A 20,484-nucleotide genomic window follows, 5' to 3' on the forward strand; every position below is an offset into this window, starting at 1 on the left:
TAAAATTAAAGAGTTGAAGGATGTGATGTTACCTTTTGCAGATACCAATGATTACAAAGATCGATCAAAGAATTTACAGGATCATATTGTTAAAGTCGATAAGGATACTAAAAACAAAAAGGTTAAAAAATATAAAAGAGACACTGAAGATTATAGGAATAATAGAGTGTATAAATGGCAAGATAAGATCACTACAGATGGGTGTGACTCCCAACTTTCTACACCTGAAAAAATTATTATACCTAATTTAAAATCCCCAACGGTTAATCAAACCACTATATCTTCTCCTAAACAAAAAGTGACATTTCAGAATTCTGGCAATAGAACACCTGAAAATGTTCATGATAAATCACCTCATCAATATGAATATAGTGGTAGACCTTCAAGAGGTTTTTCCAACTATAGAGGTCAAGGTGGATATAGGGGTAATGGATATAGGAGAGGAGGTTATCAAAACCAAAATTTTTTTCCATCGAGGGGGGGTTTTTCATACCATCATCGGGGGTGGAATATGGCACCAAGGGGTTACAGACCACAGGAGAAAGATTGGAGAGAACAAGGGAATTATGGCAGAGAAGAGGGAACAAGAAATACAGAGGCAAAAGAGGAGGAAGGAGACAAAAAGAGAAAAATAGGGGCAGGAATCTATAACTTGAGTGATGTTACTTTTTCTGAAAGAGAAATTAAAGTTTTGGACCTTGGTTTGAAATATATACCTAGGACGAATTTAAATAAATTCGATGTTTTTATTGATTTGCAAAAATTTGTGACAAAACTTAATATTAAAAAATTTTTTGAATTGAATAAATCTCAAGGAAACAATCCTACTTCATCTTCTCATGGTTTTCAAAATAGTGGTTTAAAAAATGCTTCTACATTTAACCCTAAGATTTCTGGTAATGCTTTTCTGGAGGTATTTAAAAATATGGTAGAAAATGAGATTAAGAGTATTAATGTTAAAAATTCGTACTGTATTCCACCAGATATAAAATTGGGTATTGAGGATCTTGAAAAGAGAAAGAATATAGTAATTAGAAGTGCTGATAAAGGGGGAAGTATTGTTGTTTTAAATAAGAATGACTATGAAAAAGAAATGAAGAGATTATTACAATCTGAAGATACATATAAAATTTTGCAAAAAAATCCCACTAAGAAACTTAAATTACTACTTAAGTGTATTATTAACAAAGGAAAAGAGTTGGGGGTATTAACTGAAAAAGAAGCAAAATATTTATTGATTAAACATCCGAAAATACCTACTATATACTATTTACCAAAAATACACAAAAATAAGGAGAACCCACCGGGGAGACCCATTGTGAGTGGGATAAATTCTTTATTTGCAAGAGTTGGTGAATATGTTGATACTTTTCTGAAAAACATTGTTATGACAAATAGGGCTTTTCTGAGAGATGGTGGACATCTTATTAACATTCTTAAAGAATTACATAATGTTGATAATTGTATGTTGGTTACTATAGATGTAGAATCTTTATATACTAACATCGATCAAAATGATGGAATTAATGCGGTAAAATGGGCCCTTAAACATAAATCACTCCTGAAAAGATCGCAGAGGAAATTTGTTGTTGAATTACTTGAATTTGCGATGAATAACAATTTCTTTTGGTACAACAACACTTTTTTTCAGCAATGTAAGGGTGTTGCCATGGGAGCTAAGTATGCTCCCAGTGTGGCAAATCTGGTAATGGATAAATGGGAGGAAGAAAGTATTTTCAATAAATGGCCAGAGATGGCGCTATACAAGAGGTATATTGATGACATTATAATGGTATGGGATGGATCCAGAGAAAAGCTCGATTCCTTTATGGAATATATTAATATGAACAGCTATGGATTGAGATTCACTGTTATTAGTGATTTTGAGCAAATTAATTTTTTGGATCTGGTCCTATATAAAGATAATGGCCAAATTTGTACCAAAACTTACTTCAAGGAAGTGGACAAAAACAGCTATATACCTATTTCTAGTGGACATCATCCAAATTGGTTATATAGCACTCCAAAAAGTCAGTTTACCAGATTAAAAAGAAATTGTAGCGCTAACAAAGATTTTTTCGATCAATCTGAGGTGTTAATTGAAAGATTTATAGAGAAAGGGTATGATAAGACCTTTTTGATTAAAGAGAGAAATTCGATTAGTATTAAAGATAGGGAGACGTTTCTTGGAAATAGAAAGGCTCATTTGGGATTTGAAAATAATGTACCCTTTATTACTAACTATAATATGCAATACAAAAATATTGAACGAATTTTTAAAAAATATTGGCCCATTTTGTTAAAAGATGATATACTAAATAAATTCTTATCTAAAACTCCTAAATTCATTTATAAGAAAAATAAGTCTCTTAGGATGAAACTGGCTCGCAATGTCATCGAACCCCCAAAAAAGTTCGATCTGTTTCCAAATTTAAATGTTTTTTTTCCTTGTAGGAAGTGTAAAGTTTGTAGGACTGTAAAAGTTGGTAATAATAAAAAAAGAAAGTCATTCTGCTCTTCATTTTCCAAAAAAGAATATGATATTAAATCCCTGATTACATGCAATTCTACACATGTGATTTATGTTTTAGAATTTCCATGTCATCTGAGATATATTGGGAGAACTGGGAGATGTTTAAAAACAAGAATAGGCGAACATATAAGAAACATAGTAAAAGGATTTGATAAACATAGTGTATCCAAACATTTCAAATTGGTACATAATTGTGATCCGAGCTTACTTACCTTTTATGGGATCGAGATGGTAAAACCCCATTGGAGGGGCTCGGATTTGGTTAATGAGATTTCCAAAAAAGAGACGTTTTGGATTTATGAACTAAATTCCTTACAACCATTTGGGTTAAATGTCGATATAGATTTGAATTGTTTTCTCACAAATTTTTAATTTTTAATTTTTATGTTATTTTAAGTATATTTTTATATAGGCAACTGTTTAAAGATGATATATGGGAGATTGTATGCTTTTTGTACAATTTCTGCATTATTTTTGTATTATTACTAGAGTTCCCCTTTATTTGTGTTTAAAGTGTTACTGGCCCTTTAAGTTCCCTTTTTGAAACACAGTCTTAGAGGGTACTGGCCCGTTAATGTATTTATTTATTTAATTTATTTATCATTAGTGTTTTATTTAAATTTCTTTTTATTTTATTTTTGTTCTCTTGTTTTAAAGTTTTTTTGCTTGTGATGGCAAATATATTGGATACATTGTATATCCTTTGTGGACTCCTGTCATCTGTGGGGCGGCTTGCTTTGCTTGATTCCCCATTGATGTCAGCTGTTCGTTTCCTGTGAGTGAATATTTAAGGAGGTTGAGACGTCTCACATCTATCCGATCCGTGAGGACGTCGATGACGAAACGCGTAGGGCGGAGCTTGATTGATGTGACGTCATTACGTTTTTGGCTGCCAGCTACTGCGCATGTGCTGAGTAGCCAGGCTCGTTTATGTGATTGCTGTTATGCTGTTGATGCTGGTGTCGGCTGGGACACCTCTTGAGTAAGTGCAATGAGTACCTAATAAAGGAATTGGTTTTTATAATATTGCACCATGAAGTCTTTCTGTTTCTCTCGAGTGCTTGGCATTTCCCCCCATGGATACGTTTGAAGGTGGTCCTTTATCTATTGGAGAAGTGGATTTTCGATTAACTACAAAGTTTTTCATCCTGTTATTTCGATCGATGAGGATCGGTGTGTTGCAGAGTTTCCGTTTCTGAAGATATATTTATGGATGATCTGCCATTATATTATCAAGGTTTTTTGGTGAAATTTTTCATATTTAGACACTTTTTTTGCACAAAAGTTTTTTGCACTTAAAAGTTTTTTTATATTTTTTTTGTGGTATTGGCATATATATATATTTTTTTCTGGACTTATGATTTGATGATTTCTTTATATATATTTATATATTTATACACATTTACTAGCGCAAATTATTTATTTATTATCCACTGCCTGCCTTGACCTCTGCCTGTCTCTGTATTACACTACTGTCTACCGCCTACTCTAACCATTTTCTGCCTCTGGATTTCGCTACAGGTGATACACCTGCTGATACATGTTTCCACAACTGACACTCTAGAGGACCACATGTATTTCTTTGTTTTATCCTTGCCTAGCATCTTGTGCCACTTAGCCAGTGATTTTAGCATTGTGTAATATGACCAGGAGGCAACCAAGTACTGCAAGTCTTGCTTGCCTAACTTTGGCTTATGTTACACAACACACACTTAAGTAAAAAAAAGATGAGGCCCCAAAATGGAACCAATGTGTGGGCAGCAGAGACACTCATTAAATAAAATGATGCTTCCAAGTGGTTTTTCAGGAAGCTTAGTATTTATTGGTCATAAAAACAGGTTAAGACACCATCAACACATTTTGTAGCTCTTTAGTGGCCACTTTTTTAGAAGGTGTACTGTACATAAGTTAAAAAATAGCATAAAAACAATGTGCACTACACATGATCACCCCACATTCTCCACATACCCATCCTTATAGTGATCAATACATTTCAGGTTAATACTGTACCTGCAAATATAACCAAAATGGTGGGCAAGCCTAAAGGCAGGAGTGTGGTGGTAGAATTATTATTATTATAATACAGGATTTATATAGCTCCAGTTTGTGCAGAGCTTTACAGTATAAAGGGAGACAATACGATTACAATACAGTTCAATACAGAGGAAACAGGAGGGCCCTGCTCACAGAGCTTACTATCTAAAGGGAGGGGGAGGAGCTACAAAAGGTAATAGCTGCAGGGCATGATCTGATGGAGGTAGTCAAAGTACAGTTTTTAGGTGAAGGTGGAGTAAGCTTCCTTGAATATATGAGTTTTCAAGGTTCGCCTAAAGGTGGATAGGGTAGGAACTGCCCGGACATACTGGGGTAGGAGTTCCAGAGGAAGAGAGAGGTTCTGGAAAAGTCCTGAAGGCAAGCATGGGAGGAGGTGACGAGGGAGCTAGAGAGCAAGATGTCTTGAGAGGAGCAGAGAGGATGACTTGGGTATTATCAGACAATGTAGTAGTAGGGGTGAGAGGCTCTTTAAGCAGGTCCCATACACAGAAACAGTGGTAAGGCTGCACACAGCAGACATTAGGTGCATATATAGGGCTGCTGTTAGTAACCACGGGGCCCCATACAGCCAACCTGACAGCCCCCCCCCCAAAAAAAAACACAGTTTACTATGATTCAGTTATGAATGAACACAGTGAGTGATCGGTTCTGCTTGTGTACATTCAAGAAAGATAGGGGCTGGTATATGTGACATTTTTACCGGACCCTTCCTCCCACTCTCCATCCTGAAGGATCCTGCTTGTAGCTGTTGGTGGGAAGCAGAGGAGGGAAGCCAGCAGCACTGCAGGGTGGGGGCACACAGGGAAGCCTTGGCAGCAGGGGAAAATGTATGATGTACAGGGATGGTCATGGGTACAGTTGGGGGCAATTACGAGAACCGATCCTCTGTATGGAGAGAAGGAGCCAGCTTTCAGCTGCTGCAGAGGAAGCTATACAGGGAATCGTTCCAGTAATTGCCCCCCCCCCCCACACTGTGCTGACTACTCTCTCTGTCCACATCCTATTCACCATGCTGCCTGGGCCCCCCTGCTGACTCGGGCCCTATAAAGGAGGACTGGTGGCACCCCCTTATCCAAGGCCCTGTGCATATGCATTAAATTCTTTAGCCAGATTGGATGTCTAATCCAGATAATAATAATAATAATAATAATAATAATAGTAATAATAATAATAATAATAATAATAATGTGTCTGCAACTATTGCAATAGTAAATTAATGCTTTTAGTACATTCCTTTTCTACAGCATACCAGCTAAACGCTATCCTTGCATGCAAGTTTCTGTTTCATCAGAAGGTGGCACTGTGTACACATATTTGATCATTACAGTACTCTACAAAGGAAGCAATAGTATACCTTTGTGCTGTGTGCTCTGTAGTTTTTAGGCAAAAGATAAATATACATGAAAAGTTTTTATACATTTTTCAATAAAAAACACATGGATTAAAGGCAGCTTTAATTAAAATGTTTTGCTAAAGCCTGTTATATGGTACAAGCTTTTAAGTAAAAACACACAGTAAAATACATATCTCATGGGTAGAAATTTGCCTAGAGCGTTTCTGTGATCCCATCTGCCCAATTCACATCTGTCTTTATTTAAAACAGTTTGCTTTTTTTGTTTTCTTTTGGAGCCCCTAATGGAGACTTCAAGTAGCTGTGCCAACACCTATTACACAGACAAGGTTTATCATCATCACTATAAGAAAAAAAAAAAACAGTCCAGAACAATGATGTGAAGCCAGTGCTGGAGAAAGTGCATGTCTACACTTGCATGTAGAAGAGGCTGCAGTATACCAGGAGCACTGAAATGCAAATTATTAAACATTTTGTTTACATTTTAATTAAAAAAAAAAGTTGTTCATTATATACAGTGCTTTAGAAAACTAAGTATCACCTAGTTAGTTTACACCTACTTCACCTGTTTTAATGCAATAACATTTTCCTTTTACCTGTACATTTCCAGTTTTTTTGTTTAAAAAATGAACATGAGATCCTTCCCAAAGGTGCTAGTACAACATAAGAGCCATACAGAGTGCAGTATAATAAGCATACAGGGTGGTATTGCCATGACTGTACCACTGTTGTGCAGGTCAGTTGTCATGCTGACACCAGCTCTTCTACCCTTATACACTGGAAAGGTGCTTCAAGAAGTGGACCCTTAAAAAGTGAGCCCCCCTTTTAGGACACCAGCTCAAAAATAACATAGGCTGAGAATTTCCTTACCACTGGAGCTAAATTTTTTTCATCAATCAATTTAATACTCCATGCTACAGGTCTGTTACTATTGCAGCTGCCCCCACTGTGCTTCTATTCTATGAACGAAGACAACCAAGGTAAGTAAAGACAATATGGTGTAATGTGTGCAATACTACAACACAACAACTCCCCTGTACAATAATGTAACTAAATTGTTAGAGGTATTTATATAGTGCTGTCAATTTATGCAGGGCTTTACATATATATTGTACATTCACATCATTCCCTAACCCTCAAAGGGCATACAGTCTAAAGTCCCTATCTTACATATACTAGGGCCAATTTAGGCAGGATCCAATTAACCTACCAGCATGTCTTTGGAGTATGGGAGGAAACCCATGCAGACACAGGGAGAACATGAAAACTCCAGGCAGGTGGTGTTGTGGTTGGGATTTGAACCAATGACTCTAGTACTGCTAGCTGGAGGTGCTAACCATTTAGCCACTGTGCTGCCCTTTGGTGACACAATACACATGGAACTGTATTTCAATACACCTCCCTTAGTTGTGTCCCTGACTAAGTATTATTTATTACAGGTACTTATATAGTGCTGTCAATTTATGCAGTGCTTTACATATATTTATAGTACATTCACCTCAATCCCTAACCCTCAAGGAGTGTACAATCTAAGATCCCTAACTCCCATTCATACATATACATACTAGGGCCAATTTAGACAGGATCCAATTAACCTACCAGCATGTCTTTGAAGTGTGGGAGGAAACTGGAGTACCTGGAGGAAACCCATGCAGGCACAGGGAGAACATGCAAACTCCAAGGAGGTGGTGCTGTGGTTGGGACTTGAACCAATGACCCTAGTGCTGCCAGGTGGAAGTGCTAACCATTTAGCCACTGTGCTGCCCCTAGTTAGCCACTGTGCTGCCCCTAGTTAGCCACTGTGCTGCCCCTAAGTAAAGTGCATGTATCAGTAAAGTGCATAAATCAGTATAGTGATCACTGTGCAATATAGTGCATAAATATTATAAACAATATATTTTGTAAAAATAATATGGTATGGCACTTGCAATACTACAAACCACAACACCCCATACAATAATGTTAATACATTCCGTTCAGTGACACCGTACACATGGAACTATACTACAACGCCTCTCCCTCAGCTGCGTCCTTAGCTAAGTAAAGTGCGTGTATCAGTAAAGTGAATAAATCAATAACACACAATATTTTAGCTATACCAATCACCGTGCAATACAATGCATAAATATTGTAAACAATATAAATTTTGAGAAAAAATCAGTAACTCAAGTCTCTGTGTGATGTATAAACAGTATATCTGTGAAACAGTGTTGAGATTCAGTGTTCATAAAGTGCTCTTTAAAAAAGGTCTTGTACCCAAAGGTAGAAAATCCAGTGTCTTCACTTACTATGATCGATATGTACTCCAATTGTGAATACCGCACTCACCAGATATACATGACCCCCTATAAATGGAAAATTTTGCACTTTAACCACTTGCCTACTGGACACTTTTACCCCCTTCCTTCTCTGGATAATTATTTAGCTTTCAGCATTCAGCATGAATGACAATTATGCAGTCATGCAACACTGTACCCAAACTAAATTTATAATTTTTTGAGACAAATAGAGCTTTCTTTTGGTGGTAATTAATCAACACTGGGGTTTTTGTTTTTTTGCTAAACAAGCAAAAAAAGACCAAAAATGTTAAAAACAAAAGTTTTTCTTAGTTTCTGCTATAAAGTTTTGTAAAAAAAAGTAATTTTACTCCTTCACTGATGTGCGCTGATGAGGCTGCACTGATGGGCACTGATGGGTTGTACTGATGGGCACTGATAGGCGGCACTGATGGGCATTGATAGGCAGCACTGATAGGTGGCACTGATGAGCACTGATAAGCAACATCGATGGGCACTGATAGGTGGCACTGATGGGCATTGATAGGCAGCACGGATGGGCACCGATAGGCGCCACTGATGGGCATTGATAGGGGGCACTGATGGGCACTGATAAGCAACACTGATGGGCAATGATAGGCGGCACTGATGGGCATTGATCCATCACTGATGAGCACAGATAGACGCCACTGATGGGCATTGATAGGCGGCACTGATGGGCACTGATAAGCGGCACTGATGGGCACTGACAGGCTTTGCTGAGGAGATACTAATAGCCAGCACAGATAGGCACTGAAAGCCAGCACACATGGGCACTGAAAGCCAGGACAGAGGGCACTGATGGGCACTATTGGCCACACTGATGGGGCTACACTGATTGGTGATGATCAGTGTAGATGCCCTCCTGTGAAATGTTGCTTACTGGCTCTCCTCACGTGCTGTCAGTGCGAGGAGAGGACTACCGATAAACAGCATTTTCTATTTATACTGTGATCAACTGTGATTGGACACAGCAGGTCACATGGTAAAAGGTGGCTCCGATTGGTCCTTTACTTGGACATGTGATCAGCTGTGTCCAAAGAAAAGCCCTTAAAGAATTAAAAAAGACTAAGAATATTGTAATTAAGAGAAGTGACAAAGGGGGTAATGTAGTGATTTTAAATTAACAAAACTATGTTAGGGAGGTGAAGCGCTTATTAAGTGATTCATCTACCTATAGGAAAGTAGCCACTAATCCTTTTCATATGGTGCAAAAAAATTAAATTCCATCTTAACACTGGGAAAAGAAGTGGGTTTGTTAACTAAAAAAGAGTATGAGTATCTGAGAACTGAAGAATTTAATCACCCTACTTTTTATATTATCCCCAAAATACACAAAAATCAAGAAAATCCTCCGGGTAGACCTATTGTTTCTGCCATCAATGGTCCCCTAGATAAAACAGGGAAATATATAGATCTGTTTCTTAAGGATATGGTCCCTAATCTCTCCTCTTATGTAAGGGATACTAAAGATGTGTTGGCTAAGATTGAGAATATGACTATTAATGAAAATTCCATTCTAGTGGGAATAGATGTGGAATCACTTTACACCTCTATCCCACATGAATGTGGTGTGAGATCGGCCTCTTACTTTCTTGATAAAACATATCCTACTTTGGGAGGACAGAATGAATTTATTAGTGAGTTGTTGGATTTTGCATTACGACATAACTTTTTTCAATTTAACAATACCTTTTATCAACAGACTAGAGGTACTAGTATGGGAGCACCGTGGGCTCCGGCCTACGCATGCCTTCATTTAGGTTTCTGGGAGGAGCAGGTTGTTTTCAGATCATCAAGATTTCTTGTTAATGTCCAGATTTGGTTAAGATATATAGATGATGTGTTCCTTGTATGGCGAGGAACATCTGAGGAATTAAAACTTTTCATGGAAGAGTTAAATCAAAACTCCTTCAACATTGGACTTACATATATATCTGATGAAAGATGTATTTCTTTTCTGGACCTGGAAATTAGACTTGAGAATGGAAGACTCCTCACAAAGACATATAGGAAACCAACTGCTGCCAATACCCTATTAGAGGCTAGGAGCTACCACCCACGTTCACTGATTTCAGGGATTCCAGTGGGACAGTTTTTGAGATGTCGGAGAAATTGTTCAAACATCAATGACTTTAGGATGGAGGCTCAGGACCTCTATAGAAGATTTAGGGAAAGGGGATACTCTCACTCTCAAATTAGAAAGGCTCGGAGACGGGCATATCAAACTGACCGCAAGGATCTATTATCTCCTAAAAAGGATGAGAAGGCCAAATTAAGTGATCAACCTGTCAGAATGATAACTCAATTTGGAGCCCAATGGCAAGATGTAAAATTAATATTAGAAAAACATTGGAAAATTTTAACTCAATGTCCCAAATTGAATAAGATTGTAGGTGAACGCCCCCAGATGGTAGCAAGAAGAGCACCAAATCTTGGTGATCTCCTTATTCATTCTGATTATCAGCCGTTAAAACAAACAACATGGTTAAAATCACGTACTAAGGGGATGTTTAAATGTGGAAAATGTCAAATCTGTAAATATGTGGATCGTACGGATTCTTTTTCTGATTCAGGAAACAACACTCACTATAAAATTCAAAGTCTCATAAATTGTTCTACAGTGAGAGTGTTATATATTTTAACCTGTCCCTGTAAAAAGATGTATATAGGTAAGACCAAAAGACAACTTAAAGTACGAATAGGTGAACATCTTAGAGATATTAGATCAAATGACCCTGAAAGCAATCTTGCACAACATTATGCTAAATATCATGGAGGTAAACTGGATGGCACAAAAGTGAAAGGTTTCTATGCATTGCACTTTCCACAAAGGAGAGGTGATTTTGACAGAGAATTGCTTAAAAAGGAGAAATATTGGATATATAAGCTTGATACATTATACCCTAAGGGGTTAAATGTGGAATGTGATCTCCAAGTATTTTTGGATAAATAGATCTACATAGTTATGTACCCTTATATTTCCATATGTTGACTAACCTATGGCATTTCCCTGTTTTCACTAATAGTTGGAGTATATGCTAAATAATTAAGGTTCATCTTTTTTCGCATTGGGGAACAATATTGATGATCTCATGACATAAGTTTGAGTATATTTTCTCCAAGAATGACTATACCATAAATGGGTATTTGAAATCTGGGTATCTTTGATAAAATAACTCATAATGAGATCCCTTAGTCAATATTGCCATCTTGTGGTGGCTTTGTGGTAACTTATATTGTACTTTTAGGAACTTGATTTAATGAATAGGCCTGGTAATTCTTTCACTAATATTGCCATCTTCTGGTGAGAATGTGGTAATGTCTCTACTGATTATCATATTTAATCTATGGTCTTTCGATCTATATATGTATTGTTAAAATTGCTAAGCCTTTCCTTTCTCTGATACTTCCAGTCACCTGCTTTTTAATTGTATTCAATAATGACCAGCAGCTGTGCTAAGTATTTAGCCCCCTTTTTCTCTCCATTGGGAATAGCTGCAAGCTAATTTTTGCATAAATGGGTGGGTTTTAACCCACTATAAATAGGAAATTGAAATGCAGTTGTCTCATTGGTCCTGACGAAGCTGAGTGAGATACGCCCATCGGCGAAACGCGTTGACGTCATACGTCAGATACGTCACTTCCGGTCATGTGCATTAGGTGGAACGCACGCTGACCCACAAGGAGGAAGCCATTTTCACATGCCATGAGGCAAGCCTAGGCAGCACAGGCGCCGAGAAGAGGCTGGAACCCGCGGTATATCGGCGGATGTCAGCGGTGGTTCCTTGGCCTCCCCGGCCTTCTATGGCAACATCTATGAAGGATATTCTTTCCTCTCCTATTATCCATTGCACAGGTGGTGGGTGGACTGTTGCAGGACACAAGATATATGGTCCTATGTGACATATATGACCTATATATCCTATACAGAGTGAAAGCTCTTTCAGTGACTTTCCACATATTGTTTGTTTCACTACAGGATGGGGACATCATGGTGCTTTGTATAAGAAACAAGATATACCACATGTATTTCAACAGGCAGAAGATCTATTGGGATGTGTCTTGATTTTCTCACAGAAAGTGGTATCTAGTCCACATGCAGTGGTGAAGAAACCATTTCAAGCAGTGCGCTGCTTTATGCATCTATCCTTCCATCCTGGTAAAAAATGGGGCATATTTTTATTCAAGAGCCCTAGGAAACAGCTGGTAATAATCACAGATGAATGGGCCCCAACCACTTGTGTTGCATCATTTACATGACATTTATGTTTTGTCTCATATAGGCCTAGAGGCATGCCTTCTTTTTGACGCATACTGTGCTTGCTGCATTGCATACATGTGATATTTATATCTATGGTATAATTTTTTGAAATTCCCTGTTTGGGATATAACCATTCTGGTAGTAGCTTAGTCTACACATTTATAACACGTGTTATGGTATACCTATGGTATAATTTTTGTATACACCTCCTTTGGGAAGTGTCCACCTATGCGCCTGTGCTACAGGGACTTTAGACTCTTGTAGTCATTGTCCTTGTTGCACATGCATTTAGACCGGTCCTGGTGTCATTTTATATGGTTTTAGGTCTGTGTGTATTGTCTCATACTGAGGTGATGGTAAACCAGGGCGATTGCCCATATGTCAAATTTGTATGTGTAATAAAGCATAATTTTTGGAAATTTTTCTGAGTATCACATTCTGTTCATAATGTAGCCGCTTTCTTTGTGAATTTCTTTTCACAACCCCTCTTTTTTTGCATGCCTTTTTTGGCTACTGAATGGAGACCATTTACTGGGTGATACGGTAATTTATTGTACGACCTCTTAATAAATATCTTTAACTAATGGGCCACATGAGATGCCCCTGGTACCTTTTTCATAGGCTTTTTTGAGTTTGTTCAAGGACACAGGGGCCCCATGATCCCCTATTGCCCGGGGGCCCCATGAGTTGTCAGTCCGCCCCTGGTTGTAATATTGCAAATGCCACACTATATTGTCTATACTTACACATGTTTTTTCATGTTTATACAGTTAAATAAAGTGTAAGCATGTGGTTGCTTTATGATTCTTGTGTGTTCGCATGACTCTACAAAATAATGTCTCTGCAAAAACTCTGACTCTAAAAAAGAACTTTAAAGTAAGTGGACATTTGATAATGATAGATTGAAATGCAGTTTTTGTTTTGTCTCTGTCTATAGATTGCATAGAAAATAAAATATTTGTAATACTATATCACCAAAAGAAAGCCCTTTCTGTAAAAAAACGAAGGGATTAATCCTCTGCATTGTGTAAAAAGGCTGTTTGATCCTGACTTCTCTGATCCCCCCCTTCTTTCAGTGTCCCCCCTCTTATCTCCTGATACAACATATTTATTTATTTTATTTCAGGTCCTTATATAGCGCCGTCAATTTATGTAGCGTTTTACATATATATTGTACATCAGACATATAGTGTGAAGACACTCTGCACATGCTCAGTTTTATGTGTATTGCTAGAGAGGCTTTTTTTTTTATTGGGAGAGTGCATGTGATCAGCACAGGGCCAATCAGAACTGTCCAGACAGAGGTCAGGGGTTCTGCATCCTCCTAGTGCAGAAAGAAAACTCCTCCTACAAGCTTTAACCCGTGCTCTGCTGGACACCGATAGAAGTCACAAGACTGCTCCAACTGCTGATGAGAAAAGGTACTTAGCAGTTTATATTTAATAAATAATAGCATTTTCATGTTCTGTGTACTATGGGAAACCAGATAAAGTGAATGAAGGGTCCTTGGTTTAGTAACACTTTAAGTAATGAGAAATATATTGCCATCTATAGACCCATAGTGGAAGTGTAAAAATTGCTGTGATCCATAAGGGTTATACAAATGCACTAGATGACTTTGCAATGCTCATCTATGGAGTATTTTCAGTACAGGGGCAGCCATCTTGACTGGATCTGGATCAATTCTGGAGGACTGCAATTGGCTGATGCAGCAAATCAAGGAGAAGTGTGTCTGCAAACTGCTGAGAAGAAACGGGAGGACAATCAAAAAAAAAGCTAGCAGGGGTGTTGAAAAGACTGGGCTGCTGGTTAAATGAAACCCTGCCATAGCTGACCACAATCGGGTGAGACCTCAGAGAAGCAAAGAAACTGCTCATCGCACAGTATCTTGTCTAAGGGACCAGGATCCTTATCTCTGGGAGAGTGTAAAGTGTGATTTGGAAGCTTTGTGCTTGTACTAGAGAGCATTCCCACTGCTTGTAAGGAAGGAAAAGAGGGACTGTTGCAGCAAGATTGAAAGAGATATATCACAGCAACTCCTGTCCCTTTCTGGTGACCTGAACTGAATCAAATCACGTGTCCAGAGATCCATAAGAGGGCACCCTGGGTCTCGTAAGAAGCTAACAATGGACAAGTTAATCTCTTATTTGCTGGATGCTTTTGTGCTTTCTTCAAGGGCCCCAACTTTACCAGTGAAAGTTTTTATTTTTTCAGTGTGATAAAATGGGGGCTGCTATAGAAAGTTAGAACTGCCTTCAAATATTGTCTTCATATATGTAAAGGCATTTCAGTTCTGTTCATTACTATTAGTTGGAATACTACAGGTGTTTAACCATATTTATCACGATGTAACATTATGGTCTTACTGATTGTATAAGTACACTTGCTAATCCTTTCTTTTTTATGCTATCCTTGGCCTAATAAATTCTTTGAAATACCTCAGAGTGTGTCAGTAAGTGCTGGGTGAGCAAGGTGTATCATCTTCAGGTGTGCAGAGAAGTCATAAAACAATTCAGAGGTTCCTCTGGGGATAGTGCTACAATGTTATTTGTATTTCAGTGCATACTGTATTTGTAGGATTATAACAAATTTAATTGCCTGTTTTATGCCATTATTTCTTATTAGTTCAGCAGGGACTGGCTGAATTTTGATCCACGTGTGGCCACATCTGCTTGACAGAAGTCGATCTAACAAGCTACTTCTGTCGAATTGGCTTGTTGGAAAATTTTTCTCACTCAGCGGCTGCAGCCACTGATCAGTGTATTTTGACAGCAGAGAGTCCACGCTGTCATCATACAATATTTCAGCAGGAAGGATCCCTCTATAAAACTTGGCTGTGTGGATGGAGGAATCTGTAAATTGTTTGTCATTAAACCTGCTGGCTGGACAAATAAAATGTTCCATCTATGGTCAGGCTTAGAATTGCAGTGTGTGCACTGTCACTTGGTAAACAGTAAAGCAAGCCATAGATTATACAATGTTCTTTCCAGGGGCGGACTGACCATTCGAGCCCTCGGGCACTGCCCAAGGGCCCAGGCCAGTAGGGGGCCCCATGAGATGCCCCTGGTACCTTTAATTGGCTTTTTCATAGTATTTTTTGGGTGTGGGCGAGGACACAGGGGCCCCATGAGCCCCTATTGCCCGGGGGCCCTATGAGTTGTCAGTCCGCCCCTGGTTCTTTCCTTCACTCAGGAGTTGAAGGAAAAAAAATGACTTGATTCCCTAATCACAGCCAGTGTTGATGGAGGAAACCCTCCCACTGCGCTATATTCTGACAGCAGGCGGTTTCCCTTCCTTCAGAATACAATCATCACTGCTGGTGGCTATAACATTTTCCCACCATCCATTGCTATTTACATGTTTTATTTTTGTCAAACATTATTTACAGGCAGCTTTCATACGTTTTCATTTTTTCTTTTTTTCTTTTATAAGGCCACCCCTGCCCCAGTCAAGTAAACATGGTCAGGAGCAGCAAGGCTGAAGTGATCATACCATGGACTACTAGGTAATAAATATGTACCACAGGCTGTATGTGGTCCAGTAGTTGCCAAATCCTGTAACACTCTGCAGAATACACTGCAGTTAAAGCAGAACTACAGTGCATCTGAGCACCATAAACCAAAAGAACTATTTAATTAATTGTAATATTCAAAGCAAACCCACCCATCCATCCATGTCTCCATGCTTTATTTAGCTGAGAAATTACTTAGAAAAACACCCCTAGCATTTTTAACCACGGGAATCTTGAGTAAGAGCAGATGATTGATTTAGCATTTAATTCCTGGAATTCATCTGCCCTTAGCTTAGGCATGCAGACAGAAGGGTGTGCTTAGCTGAGAAAATCCCTCCTTCCCTCCTGAAGACTCCTGGCATGTATGACATCATTTGTCAAGGCCTGGAACCCAGGAAGTAACCAAAGAAATATGAAAAACAGTTTAAAACAAGTAAATATGATATAGTTTCCAATCTATTTATGAATTCTAGCAGCATAAGGATTACATATAGTCAATGTTGATTGTGCGAGTGAAGTTCCACTTTAAGCTATGCAGCCTGGAACAGATTCACCCTAGCCTGTGAGCAGAAAGAGAAGGACCATCCACACAATAAAATGTTTATCTCTATGCACTTCTCTCCTTTGAGCCTGTGCACTGTGCAAAACACCAGAATGTTGATTAGCTGCCCCTCCCACATCTGTTCTGGGTACTGCTGTACTGCTGTGCAGGGAATTAAAGAAGACTGATGTCAGGACAATATAATACTTACATGAAATATATGTAAAAATTACTTTATTGATTGACAAAGTACATAGTTGTTTTAAATGGTGTTTTTATATAAATGCCTTAGAAGTTTAGCTTTGATAATCTTTAAGAAATACTGAACTGTAAAGTACTGATGTCACGTGGTAAAAAATTGCCACCCACTGTTATTATGGCTGATTAATGATGGTCCAAAACACCCCTGTGTTCAGTTCCCAGATGAACGTTTGAACCTAATGAACATTAAACAGCTAATTTCGAACTCAATGCAAGTCTATGGGACTTGAACTTGTAAATTCAAAAGTGCCCATTTTGAAGGCTTATATGCAAGTTATTGGCCATAAAAGGGGTATGGGGATTGAGGTACTGCCTTGTGGGACATGAATCAGTGAAAATTTTTTTTTCAAAAAGTACAGTTTTTAAAGGGGCAGTCATTTTTCATTGCTTAAAGTAGAAAAAAAATGAAAAATTACTTTAAATATCTGCCATGCCTGGGGGGGTCCCCTTAAACTACAAGTAAAGTTGCACATCTGTACAATGTATAGAACCTGCTGCAGCAGGACATACATTTTTTTTTAATGACATTTTTATTAAAAACAAAAAACAAAAATAACAGCTGCTAATGAGCCCCCTGCCCGCAGACCCCCACAACCACTGGGCCAGTGAAGAGGTCCTTGTCCCCATTGGCATGGGAACACTGTCCCCATGCTGAGGTCACATGGCCTGGTAAACCACAGGGCACAATCACCCCCCCCCCCTCTTTTCTGCTTTGCCAGGCCTGTGCTTGGATCAAGGGCCTGGTATGGCTTTTAGGGGGAACCCCACGCACTCCCCCCCCCATTTTTGGTAGGTGGGGTTCCCCTTAAAAGTCCTACCAGGCCTAAAGGGTCTGGTAGGGCTTTAAGGGGAACCCCACGCACTTTTGAAAAAAAAATTGTACTGTGGGGCCCCTCCTAACCTTCCTACCAGACCTAAAGGGTCTGGTATGGATTGGGGGGAGGGAACCCACACTGTATCAAGTAGTCAGAGCAAAAACTACAAACTAGGAACACTTTGAAAAAAAAAATATATTAAAGATCTTTGAAATAGAAATTTCAGCATCTCTATGGATGGTTTGATTTTTGTGGTGATTTGAATGTACAGTATATGTACCACACATTATTTAAAATATATCTAAAAAAAAATCTAAAATTGTAACCCACATTATTGAAACATTCTTCTCACTTCTCCAGTGTTTGGACATCAATAACAAAATAAGCCCAAATATAATAATCTTATGGTAGGCATCACTGGAAGATATTTTACCTCAATATCTAGGCTCTCGGTGCTTGCTAAAACATCCCACCCAAGATTTACTATGCTTGCAAATAGTACATACACACTTCAAATGTATTTTATGTTTAGCAGATGCATGTTTAGGGCTTTTTTTAAATAACATGTGCCTTCAATTGCTCCCCTGCTTCATCCATCTGCTGCTACTTGACAGCTGAAATGATGTATTTTGATTGCATTACTGTGACAATGATAGAAGCTCCATTCTGTAAAACATGCTTAAAGTGTAGCTACAAGAAAACAATCTCTTCTAGGTAAACAATATATATCACAAAGATTTAACAAACATTTTTACTTTCATAATTTTCTGTATTCTGAAGCAATTGCTTTTGTTTCACCCGATTTCAAAATTAAGTGGTCAGTCTGCATTAGTATCACGTAGTGCTGTCCTATTGTTGCAATGAGAAAACCTGCAATATTGCTATCTCTTTAAAAGTGAGTTACACTGGCTATACATTAGCAGAATTTCTTACAAAAGCTTTGTTTTCCGAACATTTGTTCAATGGTCTAATCATTAGTGGGATCGATTATTGTTTTTGACCAAAGTAACAAGAAGATTCAAAGATGGAAACATTTTCTCCAACAAACTCTTTTCTAAGAATAGAGTATAGAACTGTAAGTTGTGGGATTTTCAGAGTGTGAAAACACAAACAAATAACATTTATTAAAAACATTTCTTTCAACTTTATTGGTCAATTTTAAAAATGTGGTTAAATACAGTACTGTTTAAACAACAATACAAACTTGGCTGTTTGCTGCGGCTTTGCGGGATATAACTTCCCTACATGTTTCGCCCAACATGACCTTCCTCAGGAGTAGAAGTGATAGAACCGCAGTACAGTCTACAATATATATGAAAAATATCAATCAGTTGATACTACAACAACAATCTATAATTTTTTGTACAAATGTACCTTTTTGAACTGTTCAGAACAATATAAGATTCCCCAAGATTTGCATGTTTTTTTTCTCTTTTGGTTTTGTCTTCTTTGATACACTTTATTTAATAATTAGTGATAGCTGACTTTTGTGGGGATCCATGGGCAGGATTTATGTCTAAAATGCAATCATCACAAGATGCGAGTTCATTTAGGGAAGCTAACCTTGAAAAAAATCTTCATTAAATTTACTTACATTAAATTAATAGAGAGGAAAGTACGCATAATTTGGCACAAAAAATACTTTGAAAAATATCATGATCAAATAATTATTCCCTGGGGTCTAAGAATTCAGATCTGCCCTAATCTTAGAAAGGTCGATGATACTTTAAAATGTACTTGGGAACAAAATTCACAACAGTGTACTTTGCATATGATTACCATAGTTTGCCAACATGAACAAGAAATTTTTGATTTAGATACCCAAATTCAAAAATGGTATACGGAATATAACTTCTTTATATCATCTGCTCAGTTTATTCAAAAAGAACACGAACTGAAGGAGCATGTTGAACGATATACCATAAAAATTATAAATGAAAAAGAAAATAAGTTTATACGTCACAAACTAGGTTATGACATGGGTTATGCCTATAAGTGGAATCAAAAACCTCACCCTAGGTACATACCTAAACGTAATGACCCCACGCCTAGCAATTTTGATGAATGTGCCTCTAATATGTCTTCTGTTTCCTCTGTGTCCTCTAGCCAATCTACGGTCTATCAAGATCTTACAGGTGACATTAACCCAAAAAAAACATAAAGGGGACCTTGATAATTTATCCACTGATCTCACAACACTTTGTTCAGGTCTGAGTGGCGAACGTAAACCACTATTTACACGTACCAAACAAGCACTCCTACGTTCCCATCACTCTTATTCGTCGCACTTAAAAATGTCGTCCGGCTACATTAACCCGCCAATGGGTAATGTATGCTATAGTTTCCAACACTTTGTCACATTCCCCGTCTGGTGTTTCCAATTCTGTTTCCTCTAAGGGGAATGATTTCACACTGACACCTAACTCTAATTCAGCATCTACGGATGCCAGGGTTGCATCAATTTTTTTAGCAACCCCCAATACCGATTCACGCAAAAACACCTCAGAGAATCTCCCCATACTAATGTGAATGAACAACCTCACTTTGAAATAATAAATTTATCTTCATACTCTCTTACACCAGATGAAATGTAGGTGCTCCAACAAGGCCTAACCTTTTGTCCAGATACTAATATAGATCGCTTTGAAATTATAAAAGATATACATCTATTTGCACGACGCCTAATGTTCAAAGTCTCGTATGATAAACCCTATGATAAAAATCAACTTCAGGCCATTGACCACAGTCTACTGTCTAATCTTACAATTAATGATCTTCGTGCAATGCAAGACCTTATGGAATTGTGGGAGGAGGGTCAAGTGGACTCTATAGAGGGGG

At 38.1% G+C, this 20,484-nt stretch overlaps 1 pseudogene; it reads left to right on the forward strand.

The window, feature by feature from the left end:
- The first annotated feature begins 19,158 nt into the window (after positions 1–19,158).
- LOC149473646 (uncharacterized) lies at positions 19,159–19,807 on the forward strand (annotated as a pseudogene).
- The last annotated feature ends 677 nt before the right edge of the window (positions 19,808–20,484 follow it).

The sequence above is a fragment of the Staurois parvus genome, unplaced genomic scaffold, assembly GCF_062004578.1.
Source record: "Staurois parvus isolate SC_StPar_1 unplaced genomic scaffold, SC_StPar_1.0 ptg000013l, whole genome shotgun sequence".
In the NCBI taxonomy this organism is placed as follows: Eukaryota; Metazoa; Chordata; class Amphibia; order Anura; family Ranidae; genus Staurois; species Staurois parvus.